Source organism: Rhipicephalus microplus, chromosome 9 (assembly GCF_043290135.1).
Source record: "Rhipicephalus microplus isolate Deutch F79 chromosome 9, USDA_Rmic, whole genome shotgun sequence".
Classification (NCBI taxonomy): Eukaryota; Metazoa; Arthropoda; class Arachnida; order Ixodida; family Ixodidae; genus Rhipicephalus; species Rhipicephalus microplus.
In genome coordinates this window covers 102,634,490-102,640,274 of record NC_134708.1, presented here as the reverse complement: position 1 = coordinate 102,640,274, position 5,785 = coordinate 102,634,490, and the positions used below count along the sequence as shown (strand labels likewise).

Here is a 5,785-nt window from a genome sequence, read left to right as displayed (position 1 = left end):
CACCCTGAAACCGTAGGGTGTAAAGAAACGTTACACCCTACTTTATAGGTGTTTATGAACACCCCTAAACTATAGGTGTTGAATGAAGCTACACCCATGCGAGTTGGGTGTAACACTAAAACCCCCTTGAAACAATGGCAGTTATATGGATAAGCATACTTGATCAAATGAAGCGCGATTAACGGGACAACAAAAGCAGACGCAGGAGGTGACGCTTAGTCTTGTGTGTTCAGGAGAGCCGTTCATAGCACTTCATTCCATCAAATATGCATCACCAACTGGCCCAAGCCTCAATTGTTCTCAGGAGGAAGCATATATGAACCTTCTCTGCGGCTGACAGGGAAGAATGAAGATACTGGTGTCACCCACTGCACTTATACCTGCATGCATGCAGCAGATAAAATACGGTGCCATGGTCTTGAATGAGATGCACGAGACCTGTGTATATATGTGTACGTGGACTGGGCCGTAAACGACAAAGACGCGGAAGGCACACACACACACACACACACAAACACAAACACACACCACACCACAGTAGTGCAAGCAGTAACCCGTAGCGTAAGGTCCAACCAAACATAATGCCCCAGCAAAAAACAATTAGGCCCATATGTTAAGCTCTGCCTCTATTATAAAAAAACTGCAAACCTGACAAACAAGACTCTGATGGCATTCTCCAAAATTTTGAAATATGTCACGGGACCAAGCTTGTTTCTCTCTATACTAAAAATTCATTGTTTTTGATACAAAAAATCTCCACAACTTCAAAAATATTTGCGCTATTCGGGCAAACGACTGAGACGTATGGCGTTTGATTGACACCTATACAATAGAAAAAAAACACGTAGATAGAGCAAGCGAGTTTCTGGAGTGACATTTACAACCTAATACATCTCGCAGAGTAAATTTCGACATTAAACAAGAGAACATTCAACAAGGTAGTGTAATTGGGGTTGTATTAAAGTAATGTCAGTGTTGGTATACTTCTAACTGCAAAACCACTCGTCACTGCTGCTTGCACAATCATCTTCAGCTGCTGAGATGACTGGTGTCTTCGAGAGAAGTGGGGCAAAGCTGTTCTTTCTGTACAGGAAATGCAATCCCGGAAACCTACAATAAATACACAAGGAACAATGACTGAAATTTCACAAAGAGTGCAACATACAGTCAGCACCATGAACAACTAACTGCTTTCTTATGTGTAAGTATAAATTCAGTGCATAGCAAGCATATTCGGCTTCACTGCAGTGAGAAATGGTAGAAAAGGTATGCTGAGCAATAAACGCAATAAAAAGCGCGCTGTGGCAGAATCATTATATCTTTCGTGCCGTATATATGAACCTTACTTTGCCCTTCCAGCTTGCACGCGCAAGCAAATAAAAAGGTGCTGCTCCAAGTTGATAATGTTCCATTAGCTGCATGCAACGACCAATCTAAATGAATGTCAAGTTGTATGCTTAAGTATGCATCAACACAGCTGCATGTGTATTTCTGCAGATCTACCGTGCTATCTCATTCAATTAGTTTATTAGAAGGAATACAGCACGACGCGCAACAGCATATACATATTTTATCTGTATTGCACAAAAGCACAATGCCACGGAGCATGCATGACGGTATGCGCATTGAGAAGGTATTCAGTGCACGTAACTTGTAAAATTAAGTACGGTACAGTTACGTATTAAAATGCGAACGATACTAGTGTTCTTTGACTGGCTCTCATTGACACGATTATTTAATGGAAGAATTGGCTATTGGGTCATTCCACATAAGGCGTCCTAGCCATTTTGGTTACCACCACAAATGTATACGAAAAAAAAATCACGCTGATTTTACTGCATTAAAAAAGGTAACTGATAGAATATTTCGCAAACAAATAATTTATTGGTCACGTGGCTGCCTGCTGAACTTCCTGGAATATCGTCTGGATGTTTGTGAAAAAATCATTTCATAAGTATGTCTTCTTCCGTGCCAAATTTGGTCTACAAGTTAAGTGAAGGGCTTGCGTAAAGTGTTTGAAGCTCAGTAATATTACCATTTTTTGACCACATACACCTCAATAAATTTAGCCGAAATGTGTTATATCTGCATTTTTCTATATCAATACTGCACTTTGAATGAATGTCTGAGAAGTGAATACATAATCCACATAAAGTATATTTGGAGGAAAAAATACTTTAGACCTCTCAAGCTGTCAAACTTTACGAGAAAAAATCGCAAATTTCAGAAAATAAGTGTTTTGTCTATAATGAGACGCAACTTGCACCTTGTGGTGCTTGAATTAAAATAGACTTTGTACCTAAATCGAAGCAAATAAACAGTTCTTTTCATGTGCCAAATTTTGTCTTAGCAATTCATGTTTAGAGAAAAAAATCACAGCATATCCACGGAGGGAATGATGATGAGTGGGGCGTAGCGTTCGTCCGTCCACACGCACAAACGTATGGACAGACAGTCTGACGCCAGTATGGACAAAAAGAAAGATGGACGGACTCACGGACAGACCGACACACGGAAGCCCCGACGGATGGATGCACAGACGAACGGACGAAAGCACAAATGTACAAACGAACGATTCGCCCAACGAATCATCGTTTTGTCCGTGTATATGCTGTGAAAACCACTAACACTATCTATTGTGCAACTCATCAAGTGGCTACATAATACTAGTACGACTACACTGGAGGGAACGACCCACGGCCTCAAGAGCTTTGCCCCTAAATGATTTTTGAAGTTCCAAGTTCCCCATTCGCCATTTGGTCATGCAGCAGCCGACGCCTCGAAGTTCTCCACTGCCGTTGATGGGAAAATTCAAAAAATATTTTATTCCTTGAAATAGAAATTGTAATGATGAAACTTGTCACATACAAAGAACTGTTTATTTGCTTTCAATTTAGGTAAAAGGTGATTTTTAATTGGACCACCACATGGTGCAAAGTGCGTCTCGATACGGACAAAAATGACAATTCTGTGCAATGATTGAGAAAGACCTTTTCTCGTAGAGGTTAACAGCTTAAGATGTCTAAACCTGATTTTTCATCAAAATATCTTTTCTGCGAAGTAAGTATTCACAGCTCAGATATTCCTACAAACTTCAGTATAGCAATGAGAAAATGCAAACATAACACACTTTGGCTAAATTCTTGCGGACGTATGTGGCCGAAAATTTGTATTAATATTGCTGAGTTTCAAACACCTTACATAAGCCGCTTTACCTAACATGTACCAAAATTGGTATAAAAGAGGTGCGGTACTTGTAAAATATTTTTTTTCACAAACACTCAAACAGCAGTCTGAAAAGTTTGAAAGGCAACCACGTGACCAAAACTTTTTTCTCTCCGAAGTATTCAAGCAGTTCACTGTATTTAGTGCGTTAACTTAGCACAATTTTTTTTCAAACACATTTGCCGTAAGCCGCAAAATTGGCCGGGAAATGTCGAATAAAGTGACCCTGTTACCTTCACTCAATGATCACTGCATACTTCTAAATTAGGGCCATTTGTTTCAATCATGCTGTCAGGGTGAGAAAGCATAACTCCTTCACGATGCAGCGTAGGCTGTTCAGTGGCTGTGCGTGTTGTATTCCCAGATATATATGCTGCCCAGTCTTACATTTTGGCTGCAACACATGCTTAGATACCGTGCAGTATGCATAACAATATTGTGTTTTTGTGCAACAAAAAAACGAATAATACGCTTCACATACCGAAAATACCTTTACCATCTGAATTACTTAGCGAAGTCAAACGCCAAAGCGAGGCGTTGGCAATTAAAAACTCTGAATAACAAGAATATTTTGAAAGTCACACATGATGAAAACAATCTGAATAAAATGTGCTCGAACATTAGCAGTTACGTTCAAACAAGCGTTTGCGCTGGTCAAGTAGGCAATTCGACCACACACACAGACTAAAGGTCTGCTCAAACAAAAGTCCAGCTTCAGTGCTCGATCCGCTACATAGGCACGGCTGTTGGCAGTGTCACGCTACGTTGCGGGTGAACGAAAATACTGGTGCAGACGAATTTAACGAAATTGAATGTATTAGCAAGTAGGCAAACTTCGCGAGGCGCACCTAACGCGAAACAATATGCTGTGTTGTCACCCGATGCATCAACCCGAGTTATCACGGTAGTGTTACCGCACAAAACGAAAAAGAACCAAAAAGAACGACATGGACACCACGCCCTTGTTTTCCGTTCTCGGTCTTTTTGTGCAATAAGAAAAAAAAAGAAAGTACACGAGCTACCGACATGCCCAAGCATATGCATCTTACATACGGTTGATGCTTAGAGCTAACAGGCGCCGTCCCCACACATGTAATAATTAGTAAACTAAAATTGATGAGCAGCACGAGCGGGCCCCGTTAAAAACGACTGCCATCAAAGGGCACCACAGAATCTGTTCAATTTCTTCGCTGAACCTCAGCGGCGCACGCTCACTCTGCTTTGTACTCCAAAACAATCTAAACACACACAAAAAAACTTGCCCACAATCACGCTTCGCCATCATCCCCGTGAAACAGTTCGGAGAAATATTCTCGCTAAGTAAACAAATGCTGATTTGTCATCAACTAGTTGAAAACAAAACTGTTTGAAGGCGTTATTCTCGTGCTGACGCAGTTAACAAAGCGCTGAACGGAACAACGTGAGAGCGGTACTCACTATTTTACTTCGAGTGCTCCACAATATGAATCCACAGGTCCAGTCTTCAGGATGGTGCACCTTCGCAATAATTAGCACTGACAGAACACACTGGTGGAGCACAGAGCGCCGGCACATTTCAAACTAAACACCGACTAATAAACTCTACCGATCAAGATGCCACGCGCACCACATGCACACACACGGGAGGTTTTTTCGCTAGCGCATGCAGTGACATGTAAGACGATGTCGACCCCTTTCCCGCGCTGTGCGTCCGGCGCGCAGCAATGCCGGGCAGGCAAGGTTGTCCCGGTGACGAGACTTCATGGCATCGGCGCGCTTTCAAACCGGCTAGATGCGGTTCAACGCTAGCTCCGGCCCTCTGCTGATAACGCGGGCACTGCTTTTTTTTTTGCAGCAGCGATCTGTTGCGTTATACTCGATCTTTAACAGTGCATCTGAATCGCAGTGAACTTTGTGACGGTGCAGTGCGGCCAGCACGAGCTACTAGTCAGAACGCGCATTTGTAATATTCAGGAGCAATGTTAAGCGCACCTTCACCGACCTAATGTAGTGAATTTTGGTGAAAAAGCTAAGCTGATGCTTTTCGCTCAGCTCTATGGGTCTTTAAGGACTGCACATTCAAGGTCACGCAGGCGATATTTTATCAGCACCTTCATTTCGGTAAAGATATTGCAACATTGCTTGCATCGGCTGCCACACTATTCGATGAGAACATAATGCCACGTGCGTACTACTAGGAAGAAGAAGACGACAGTGCTTACGTGCATCTGCATTTATGCAGCAAGCATTAACAAGAAAGAAGAGAAACGCTCTGGCATGCAGGAAATAAAAATACTGACCTGCTGCTACTTTCTCAACCTGTTAATTACTACTTCGGTCTTCACCTTGCGGCAATACATTTTTACTTAGCTTGCAGTCCTTGGAACAAGACCATGGCTGAAAATATTTCATCAGTGTTGTTTTCTCACTACCTACAAAGTGAAGGCTTTGACCGAAGCGCGTTTGCTGCGAAAGTTGCATAAACTAAAAGAAGGGGATCCACAAAAAAACGGAGAGGGAAAGAGAGAGAGAGAACTAGAGAATGCGTTTCGGCTCCCCTGAGGAGAGCTTTGTTCGCAAT

The 5,785-nt window shown here is 42.2% G+C and overlaps 1 long non-coding RNA gene across 1 annotated transcript; it reads right to left on the bottom strand.

Moving 5' to 3' along the window:
• Positions 1-613: 613 nt before the first annotated feature.
• On the bottom strand, positions 614-4,956 carry LOC142771434 (uncharacterized). The gene is made up of 2 exons (XR_012885916.1): positions 4,663-4,956; positions 614-1,110 (listed from the first exon to the last, which is right to left on the bottom strand). It is a non-coding gene; the product is annotated as an uncharacterized LOC142771434 (long non-coding RNA).
• Positions 4,957-5,785: the final 829 nt, after the last annotated feature.